Raw genomic sequence first — 11,749 nt, 5'->3', positions numbered from 1 at the left:
CTGCAGCACCGCCCTCTTGACCTGCAATCCTCTTCCCGACCTCTCCGCCCCCACCCCTCTCCGGCCTATCACCCTGACCTCCTTCCATCTATCGTATTTCCAGCGCCCCTCCCCCTTACCCTTTATCTCAGCCTGCTTGGCACACCAGTCTCATTCCTGAAGAAGGGCTTATGCCCGAAACGTCGATTCTCCTGCTCCTCGGATGCTGCCTGGCCTGCTGCACTTTTCTAGCACCACACTTTTCAACTCTGTTGCTCCTGTGGTTTGTTTGTGCATTTGATTGAAGTGATTAGTGGCTAACAGACACCTACTGCCTGGGGACTAGGCAAATGTCTGGTTTCTTGGAGTCTCCTGTTTGACAGAAACTTCATTCCTCAGTCAACTGTGGAAACATGTCAATAAGGTGCTCACCAGAACATACTCCCAGATTTAGCGAAGGTATCCAGTAAGGTGAAAGAGAGTTGGCAGAGAGTAAAGGGAACAGCCATGTCAGAGCTTCCTCTGGTGATCTGTGGTTTCATCCTCAGATGTAGAAGAGGAGCTGGTGTCTGGAGGGACTGGTCTCATGCAGATAGTGACTATGTGGATGCTTAAAACATGAGAGTGAGTGAGTTGTGCAATGATGGCATTGGCAGATAAGGTTAAGGATAATCCAAAGAGATTCTACAAAAACATTAAGAACAAGAGAATAACTAGAGAGAAGGTAAGGCTACTTAAAGCTCAAGGAGGTTGACTGTGTGTTGAACCCCAGGAGACTGGAGACATATTAAATGAATATTTTGTGTCAGTTTTTACTGTAGAGAAAGAAATTGAGACTAGACAATGCACAGAAATAAATTTTGATGTTTTAAAAACAGTTCCCAATACAGAAGAGGAAGTTTGGGAGTTCTTTGAGACCATAAAGGTGGCTAACTCTCATGGACCTGATCTAGTGTATCTAATGTTGTGGGAAGTAAAGGAGGAAATTGTAAGACTCCTTGTAGAAATATTTGCACCATTTATAACTATGGGTGAGGTGCCTGTTGACTAAAAGGTGGCTAATGTTGTACTTTTGTTTAATAAAGGTTGTAAGAAGAAACAGAAGAACTATAGACCTGTGAGTCTGACTTCAGTTGTAGGTAAATTATTGGAGATGATGATGAAAGATAGGATTTATGACATTTACAGAGGCAAAAATTGATTATGGATAGTCAGCATGGTTTTGTGTGAGAAAAATCATGTCTCACAAATTTGATTGAGTTTTTTGAGGAAGTTATCAAAAAGATTGATATCAAAAAGAGCAGTAGTCATTCTTTACTTAGACCTTCGTAAAACCTTTGAATAAGGTTCCGCATCGTGGCTCAGTGGTTAGCACTGCTACCTTATAGTTCCAGGGACCAGAGTTCAATTCCCTCCAGTCTGTGTGGAGTTTGTACATTCTCCCTGTATCTGAGTGGGTTTCCTCTGGGTGCTCTGGTTTCCTCCCACAATCCAGAGATGTGCAGGTCAGGTGAATTGGCCATGCTAAATTGCCCATAGTGTTAGGTGACTTAGTAAATATAAGGTAGAGGAATGAGTCTGGGTGGGTTACTCTTCGGAGGGTCGGTGTGGACTTGTTGGGCCAAAGGGCCTCTTTCCATACTGTAGGGAATCTAATCTAATCGTGATTATTTTGTAAAGTTAGGTCACATGGGATTCAGGGTGAGCTTGCCAATTGGATAAATAATTGACTTAGAGAGACAGACAGTGGTGGTGGAGGGTTGCATTTTGGACTGGAGGCCTGTGACCAGTGATGCTCCAGTTCTGGGTCCTCTTTTGATGTCATTTCTCTAAATGATTTGGGTGAGAATATTGAAGGCATGGTTAGTACATTTGTGGACTCTCCAAAATTGGTGGCACAGTTGACAGTGAAGGAAGTTTTCTAAGATTGCAAAGGGATCTTGATCAAATGGGTCAATGGGCTTAAAAATGGCAGAAAGAGTTCAATTTGGATAAATATGAGATATTGCATTTTGGTGCAACAAACATGGGTGGGACTTATACAATTAATGGTACAATTTGGATAGTGTGGTCGAACAGAGGCACTCTTGGGTTTCAGGTATATAATTCTTTGTAGTTTGCATCACATATAGACAGGGTGAGTAAAAAGGCATTTGACACGCCTGTCTTCATTGCTCAGTCCTTTGAGTATAGGGGTTGGGAAGTCATGTTGAGGTTGTACAGGACATTGGTGAGGCCTCTTCTTGAATACTGTGTCCAGTTCTGGTCACCCAGTTATAGGAAGGATATTATTAAGTTGGTGAAATTTACCAGGATGTTGTCAGGTATGGCATTTTTGAGTTGGCTGAGATATTTTTCATTGGAGAGTAGGAGGTTGAGAGGAGACCTTACAGAGGTTTGTAAAATAATGAGGTGTATAAATAGAGTTAAATAGTAGTTGTCTTTTCCATAAGCTGGTGGATTTCAACACTAAGGGGCACAGTTTTAGTGAGAAGAGAGATTTTAAAAGGACATGAGGGGTAAATCTTTTACACAGATAGTGGTTCGCATGTGGAATGGACTTCCTGAGGAAATGGTGGAAGTGGGTACAATTACATCATTTAAAAGACATTTGGATTAATACATGAATAAGAAAGTTTTGGAGGAATGTGGGGCAGGAATAGGCAGGTGGGACTAGTTTAGTTTGGAATTATGTTCAGCATGGACTGGTTTGACTGAAGTGTCTGTTTCCGTGCTGCATAACTCTCTGACTCTTTGTGGGTCAAAGCTTAAGCACATTACCATTCATAGCAGGAGCAGCACAGCACAGTACAGTAGGTTGAATGATTGCTGGGAGATGGAGATCTTGGCATCCCACGTGTGATTACAGATCCTTTCTATGGGCTGAAGGATTTTCTCCTCACCTGCTGGCTGCACCGTCACTCATAGTGACTCTTTTTGTGGGCTGTTTTCTGCTGAAATGAGACAGAGGGAGTCTTGAGTGAGATGAAAGTGGCTGGCAGAGCTGTGAGTGGTGGTGCAGACCCAGGAAAGCTGGTGAGGATGTTTAGGAAAAATGGAGTACAAAAACTCAGCCACTGAGCTGCATACAATAGTGAAAGTGGCAAACCATGAGCTGTGGCATTAGATGGGTGCAGAAATTGAGTTAGAGTGAGTGAAGATGATGGCCATTAATCTCGCAGACCACAGACGGTCATTCAGCTTCATGTGGATTTGCTGTGCATTCCTCCAAACCATGGAAACTGCACTGAACTAGATGGTTCCTGCAGACCAGGCTGTAGCAGCATCTGGCATCATGGTCTCCTTTATCACACCTGGGGAAAGAGGCCAGCAGTTCTCTCCACACTGAGACCTTGCCTGTAGGTTTGGCTTGCTCATAGACAGGCAGAACATGCACATGCTGAAGTGCTGGAGAGAGAGATACTGTAGATAGGTAGGCAGAGAGAGATCATCTCATTGTTAGCATTCACTCACTGTCTACCTCATTCACTTTGGAAAATGAGTATCGTTTTAACCCAAAGAGTTAGCTTTCTACTCTGTGACCTATGTTCACCCTTTAATTACCTAATATGGTCACCTCAAACTGGGAAACGCTCTTCATTGTGTTCGAATTGCTTACTGTCATGAGCTGTCTGAATGATCTATGGTGCAGACCACATCTGCTGGGGTCCATTGTCTAAAAGATGAGTTTAACTGATTGTTGCGCATAACCTGAATAAATCGCTAGTGCCTGAATGTCCATGAGGAGCATTTGGGATTGGCTATTCACACGTTTTGAAGTTGATTGTTTGGGTGATTCACATCCAGGCAACACACACCCTCACTGCTTTCAGACTAACAAGGTGAAATCATGTAAATACGAAGCCAAGAGCTTGCATTTCAGCCACTTAAAATAATGTTGTCAGTCTTCAAATCTATTCTCTGGGTTTGAGCGATTCACTAAATAAAGGATTTTTGATGGATTTTTTCACAGAATGATTACGTCTGGTGTAAGGAATCTGTTTCATTTGACACACGGCTGATTAAAATTTTACTATGTTTTGTAATCTTTGTGAAATCTCACTCATAAATATTCAGTAAACTTCAGACAAATTGCATATTTTGTAAGAAACTTGAAGCCCAGGATTTGCATAATTAAAATACAAGAACGTGTACCTTATTCAACACGATAGAAATGTTAGTATTATTTATTTAGAGGTTTTTTAAAAAAAAAATCAATTGATTTTTGTTGTAAAATAATATTCCATAAGAATGCATCAAGATCCTATTAAAACCCTGTAACATCACCATCCCCAAGACTGGTTGTAAGAGCTGTCATGTATATCTATATGAGACAGCTAGCATTTTTTATCGATGAGATACAGGCAGTGCAGCTATTTATATTTGTATACGTCTGACACTTGCACCTATTTTATAGGCTTCAGGTGATTATTTCATCAGTTTTCTAACTGCCATGAAGGTCAAAAGAATCCAAATTTATTCTTCTAAGAACTACTGATTGCAAACTTCACAAATTGACTTATCAATAATGTTCCAGAAGAATCTGGAACAATAGCAGACAGCAGGGTTCAATGGGAGCAATAACTACATGCTATTTCATGAATAGTTCTATTTAAAGATCAGAGGAAAAGGACTTCAAATCAATTTCTGTTACAGCAATACCTTACATGTGTTACTGCATCAATTTCACTGACTAAATAGTAATGTGGTTTCTGATTGAAATAAAGCTGTTCATGCTTGGAGTTAAATAAAACCTTCAACATGACCTTCTCCAATTCCCAAATCACTCTGTACTTAGGGCATTTTGGTTGAGGGAAATTACAGAGAAAGGCTGAACTTTAAAATCAAAACAGTGAAGTTAGTGAAAATTATACACTTTTGATTGAATTTGGTGTGCTATCCAGAAAAGTTCTAGTAATCAATTCACCTCCAGGATTTGATGTTATACTAAACACCAATGTGACAGAGAAAAAAAAATTGCAAGGATCTATTAAGGACGATTTTATACCTATGAGAATGTTTCTGGACTGCATTAAATAATAGCCAATGTAAGCTATTAAACACTAGTAATAGTTTGGCAGAATACAATTTGAATCTTGTTGAACACTGAATATTGTGGAAATTGCATTTTCCATGATCATGTCTCCACTGACGAGGAGAAAGTGAGGGCTGCAGATGCTGGAGATCAGAGCTGAAAATGTGTTGCTGGAAAAGCGCAGCAGGTCAGGCAGCATCCAAGGAACAGGAGAATCGCGTTTCGGGCATAAGCCCACAAAATACCTGCAATAATTATCACCGGCTGCACAAACTTGAACTCTAAGTTTAGGAATGTGAGTGTAACTGGAGTCACTACTTTGCATCTGCAAGGTCAAGGGCTATGTGAGTAGCATGTTTAGGGAGGAGGTCCCTAAGCATCCAGGCAGAGAGGCAATGAGTAACTGCAGGCAGTCGAGCAGAACAAGGCAGGAGAAGCAGGTAGGCATTCCAGGAGTCCCCTAAGTCTATCTTGTTTGCTAATTGGCATTTCACTTTCAATACTGGTGAGAATACTGGTTCCACAGGAGAGCTCAGCACGAGCCATGTTGGTGTCACCATGGGTGGCTCAGCTACTTAGGGTGACTGTTGGGGAGGATGAAGAACCTGAAGAGCATTAGTGATAAGGATTCATTCCTGAAGAAGGGCTCATGCCCGAAACGTCGATTCTCCTGCTCCTTGGATGCTGCCTGACCTGCTGTGCTTTTCCAGCAACACATTTTCAGCTCTGATCTCCAGCATCTGCAGTCCTCACTTTCTCCTTAAGGATTCCATAGTCAAAGGATCAAGCAGGTAAATTTTTTAAAAGTTCAGTTGTGGGACATGGGAATTGCTACCTGGCCAGCATTTATTGCACATGCCTAGAGAAGCCTTTGAGAAGATGGTGATGAGCTGCCTTTTCGAACTGCTGAAATCCACATGCTGTAGGTTGACCCACAATGCCCTTCGGAACAAAATTCCAAGATTTTGACCAAGTGACAGTGAAGGAGTGGTGATATATTACATGTGGTGGTTTCCCGTGTATCTGCTGCCCTTGCTTTTCGAAATGGAATGGTCGTGGGTTTGGAAAGTGCTATCCAAGAATCTTTGGTGAATTTATACAGTGCACCTTGCAGATAGTTCGCACCACTGTTACTGAGTATCATTGGTGGACGTAGTGAGTTTTAGTGATGTGATACTAATCATGTGGACTCATTTTGGATAGCGTCAAGCTCCTTGCATGTTGTTGGAGCTGCAGCCATCCAGGCAAGTGGGAAACATTCTATCACAACTCTGACTTGTGTATTGTAGATGAGGAAAGGCTTTGGGGAGTTAAGAGTTGAATTACTTCCCCCAGTATTCCTAGTCTCCAACTTGCTCTTGCAGCTGCTGTATTTATGTGGTGAATCCAGTTGAGTCTGAGGTCAGTGAGGGTGGCACGGTGGCACAGTGGTTAGCACTGCTGCCTCACAGCGCCAGAGACCTGGGTTCAATTCCCACCTCAGGTGATTGACTGTGTGGAGTTTGCACGTTCTCCCCGTGTCTGCGTGGGTTTTCTCTGGGTGCTCCGGTTTCCTCCCACAGTCCAAAGATGTGCAGGTCAGGTGAATTGGCCATGCTAAATTGCCCGTAGTGTTAGGTAAGGGGTAAACGTAGGGGTATGGGTTGGTTGCGCTTCGGCAGGTCGGTGTGGACTTGTTGGGCCGAAGGGCCTGTTTCCACACTGTAATGTAATCTAATCTAATAACCCCAAGAATGCTGATAGTGAGGAATTCAAGGGGTGGTGATTAGCTTGTCTCGTATTGGAGATGGTATTTGCATGTCACGAATGTTATTTGCCACTTGTCAGACCAAGCCTGGATGTTGTCCAGATCTTGTTGCATTTGACTGCTTCAGTATCTGAGGAGTCACAAATGGGGCTGAACATGGTACAATCATTGGTGAATATCCCAATTCTGACCTTATGATGGAGGGAAGGTCATTGTTGAAGCAGCTGAAGATGGTTGGGCCTAGGGCACTATCCTGAGGAATTCCTGCAGAGAGTCCTGGAGCTGAGATGACTAACCTCCAACAACCACACCATCATCCTCGGTGCCAGGTAAGACTCCAACTGTCCAACCAGTGGAGAGTTTGCTCCCTGAGACCCATTGATTCCAGTTTTGTTAAAGTTCCTTGATGCCACACTCCATTGAATGCGGCCTTGATGTCAAGAGCTGTCACTTTCACCTTGCCCCTGGGATTCAGCTTTTTTGTCCTTGTTTGAGCCATGACTGTAATGCGGTCACAAGCTGAATTGGCCTGGCAGAACCCAAACTGGGCGTCACTGAGCAGGTTACTGCTGAGCAGGTGCTGCTTGATTGACCTATTGATGACACCTTCCATCACTTTAATCCTGATCGAGAGTAAACTTGGGCAGTATTTGGCCAGGTTGGATTTGTCAGCCTTAACTTTTGCACTGACGTGTTGGGGTCTTCCACTTTTGAGAGTGGGGATATTTGTGGAGTCTCGTCCTCCAGTAAGTTGTTTAATTCCCCACCACCATTCACAATTAGATGCAACAGGACTGCAGAGGTTAGATCTGATCCATTGGTTTTGGGTTCACTTAATTCTGTCTATCACTGGCTGCTTATACTGTTGGCGCATAAGTAATCCTACACAAGTAATCCTGTTTGGTAGCTCGTATTTAGATATTCCTGGTGCTGCTCCTGGCATGTCTTCCCGATCTCTCCATTGAACCAGGCTTGATCCTCTGGCTTGATGGTAGTGGCTGAAGGGGGGTTAGGCTGAGCCATGAGGTTGCAGATTGTGCTGGAGTACACTTCTACTGCTGTTGATGGCCCATAGCACTCATGGATGCCTCGTTTTGAGTTGCTGGATCTGGTTGAAATACCATTTAGCGTGATGATAGTGCCACACAAGATGTTGCCCCCAGATGTTAGTGAGGAGGACTTTTCAGGATCGACTGGACTGTTTCTGCCGTTGTCTTTTTTGGGCCAGGTGGTCCGTCTCGTTTCATTTCTTTACTGAGACAGCTCACTGGCTTGCTAGGCTGTTTCAGAGGGCAGTTGAGAGTAAACCAATTTGCTGTGGGTCTGAAGTGATTCACAGGCCAGGCCAGCCAGGCCAGGCCATGTAAGGATGGCAGGTTTCCTTCCATGAAGAACATTAGTGAGCCAAATGGATTTTCCCGACAAACGGAAATGGTCATTTGTTGATTCTCAATCTCAGACAATTTTTATTGAATTCAAATTTCACCATCTGCTGTGGTGTGATTCAAACCCATGTCCCCAGAACATTAGCTGAGTTATGGATTAATAGCCTAGCAATAATACCACTAGGTTATCGCCTCCCAATTTTATTGCTGATACTATTGCTGCTGACGTGCCTCCAGCACAGTACGTAGAACATAGAACATGATAGCACAGTACAGGCCCTTCAGCCCTTGATATTGTGCCAACCTGTGAAACCAATCTGAAGCCCATCTAACCAACACTATTCCATTATCATCCATATATTTATTTAATGACCATTTAAATGCCATTAAAGTTGGCAAGTCTGCCACTGTTGCAGAGAGGGCATTCCATACCCTTAATACTGTCTGAGTAAAGAACCTACCTCTGACATCTGTTCTATATCTGTCACCTCTCAATTTTAAGCTATGTCCCCTCATGCTAGCCATTACCATTAGAGGAAAAAGGCTCTCACTATCCACCCTATCTAATCCACTGATCAGCTTGTATGTCTCTATTAAGTCACCTTTCAACCATCTTCTCTCTAATGAACACAGCCTCAAGTCCCTCAGCCTTTCCTCATCAGACCTTCCCTCCATACCAGACAAGATCCTGGTAAATCTCCTTTGTACCCTTTCCAAAGCTTCCACATCCTTCCTATAATGCAGCGACCAGAACTGTATGCAATACTCCAGGTGCAGCCCCACCAGAGTTTTGTACATCTGCAACATGACCTCATGGCTCCGAAACCCATTCCTTCCACCAATAAAAGTGAATACACCATACACCTTTTTAACAACCCTATCAACTGGGTGGCAACTTTCAGAGATCTATGCACATGGACACTGAGTATTGAGTACAGGAGTTGGGAGGTCATGTTGCGGCTGTACAGGACATTGGTTAGGCCGCTGTTGGAATATTGCATGCTATTCTGGTCTCCTTCCTATCGGAAAGATGTTGTGAAACTTGAAAGGGTTCAGAAAAGATTTACAAGGATGTTGCCAGAGTTGGAGGATTTGAGCTATAGGGAGAGTTTGAATGGGCTGGCGCTGTTTTCCCTGGGGCGTCGGAGGCTGAGGGGTGCCCTGATAGAGGTTTACAAAATCATGAGGGCCATGTATAGGATAAATAAACAAAGTCTTTTCCCTGGGGTCATGGAGTCCAGAACTAGAGGGCATAGTTTTAGGGTGAGAGGGGAAAGATATAAAAGAGATCTAAGGGGCAACTTTTCACGCAGAGGGTGGTACATGTATGGAATGAGTTGCCAGAGGATGTAGTGGAGGCTGGTACAAATGCAACATTTAAAAGGCATTTGGATGGGTATATGAATAGGAAGGGTTTGGGGGGATATGGGCCAGGGACTGGCAGGTGGGACTAGATTGGGTTGGGATATCTGGTCGGCATGGACGAGTTGGACTGAAGGGTCTGTTTCTCTGCTGTACATCTCTGTGTCTCTATGACTCTGCTCATCTACACTACCAAAAATCTTACCATTAGCCAGTACTCTGTATCTCTGTTACTCCTTTCAAAGTGAATCACCTCACACTTTTCCACATGAAACTCCATTTGCTACCTCTCAGCCCATCTCTGCAGCTTATCTATGTCCCTCTGTAACCTGCAACATCCTTCCTCACTGTCCATAACTCCACCGACCTAACTAATAAAAAGATAACTAATAAAAGCAATAGGGAGGAGAAGATGAAATAGGACGGTGATATAAAAGAAAATTGTAACAGGTTTTTAGATATGTAACAGGGAAGGAGGCAAGAGCAAATATTGGACATGGCAAAGGAGTTGAATAGGTACTTTGCATTAGTCTTCACAGTGGAAGACACCAGCAGCATGCCAGAACTTCAAGAAAATCAGAGACAGAGGCGAGTGTAGTGACCATTACTAAGGAGAAGGTACTGCGGAAGCTGAAAGGTCTGAAGGTGGATAAATCACTCAAATTAGATAGATGATACCCCCTAATTCTAAGGAGATAGCTGAGGAGATTGTGGAAGCATCACTGGCGATCTTTAAGGAATCACTGAATTCAGGGAATGTCCCAGAGGGCTGGCAAATGTAACCCCTCCTGGTTTAAGGAGATAGGGATGCAGAAGACAGGAAATTATAGGTGGCCAGGCAAGCTGAAACTGTTGTTAAGAGGGCTTAAATGCAAATTACTGCGGATGCTGGAATCTGAAACCAAAAGAGAAAATGCTGGAAAATCTCAGCAGGTCTGGCAGCATCTGTAAGGAGAGAAAAGAGTTGACGTTTAGAATCTAACTTTTGAGCTCTAACAAAGGGTCAGTTAGACTCGAAACGTCAGCTCTTTTCCCTCCTTACAGATGCTGCCAGACCTGCTGAGATTTTCCAGCATTTTCTCTTTAGGTTAAGAAGGCTTACTCGATCCCTGGGAGAGATATAGAGTACCAAAGCAAGTAAGTTATGGAGTAGTTTGAAAATTGTTTGATTAAGCTACAACACAACAAGAATTAAATTTACAAATGCTGTTGCAAGAGCAGACTTGCAAGTGCAGCGGAAACAAATGAAATCTATTTGATGCAGACAGGAGCATACGTGACAAGTCGAATGTTGCTTAAACCTTGTTGTTAGGATGTGGGAAACAAAGTAGACTTAAAAACTTGTTTACAAAGCATGATTAAAGCTGTTATAGTGGAGGTCTCAATGTGCAACTATTTAGTCTCAGTATAAGAAGAAATAAAGCTGGATATTTGAAAAGATCAGGGACTCATTCCTCATTTCTTTGCAAACCATCACACACCTTCCAGGTGAAACAGCATTTCACTTGTTCTCTTTCAATCCAGTCTCCCATCATTGCTGCTCACAAAGCAGTCTCCTTTACATTGCTGAGACCATAACAGAGATTGCAGTGAGGAACACTTCTACTCTGTCTGGAGGAATAACCCTGACCTCATTGCTTCCCATTTCAATAACCTACCTTACTCTCATGCTAACATTTCATAGAACATAGAACATAGAACATTACAGCGCAGTACAGGCCCTTCAGCCCTCGATGTTGCACCAACCTGTCATACCAATCTGAAGCCCATCTAACCTACACTACTCCACATACTTCCATATGCTTGTCCAATGACGACTTAAATGTCCTTAAAGTTGGCGAATCTACTACCATTGCAGGCAAAGCATTCCATACCGTTGCTACTCTCTGAGTAAAGAAACTACCTCTGACATCTGTCCTATATCTATCACCCCTCCACTTAAAGCTATGCCCCCTCGTGCTCGCCGTCACCATACTTGGAAAAAGGCTCTCCCTGTCCACCTTTGTACAGCTGCAGCATAACCTCATGGTTCCGGAACTTGATCCCTCTATTAATAAAAGCTAAAACACTGTATGTCTTCTTAACAACCCTGTCAACCTGGGTGGCAACTTTCAAGGATCTGTGTACATGGACACCGAGACCTCTCTGCTCATCTACACCACCTAGAATCTTACCATTTCAGTCCTGGACTGCTGCAATGTTCCAATGAAACAGAACCCAAGCTCAAGCAGCACCTCACTT

The sequence above is a fragment of the Chiloscyllium plagiosum genome, chromosome 5, assembly GCF_004010195.1.
Source record: "Chiloscyllium plagiosum isolate BGI_BamShark_2017 chromosome 5, ASM401019v2, whole genome shotgun sequence".
NCBI lineage: Eukaryota > Metazoa > Chordata > Chondrichthyes > Orectolobiformes > Hemiscylliidae > Chiloscyllium > Chiloscyllium plagiosum.
This window is presented reverse-complemented; position numbering follows the sequence as displayed.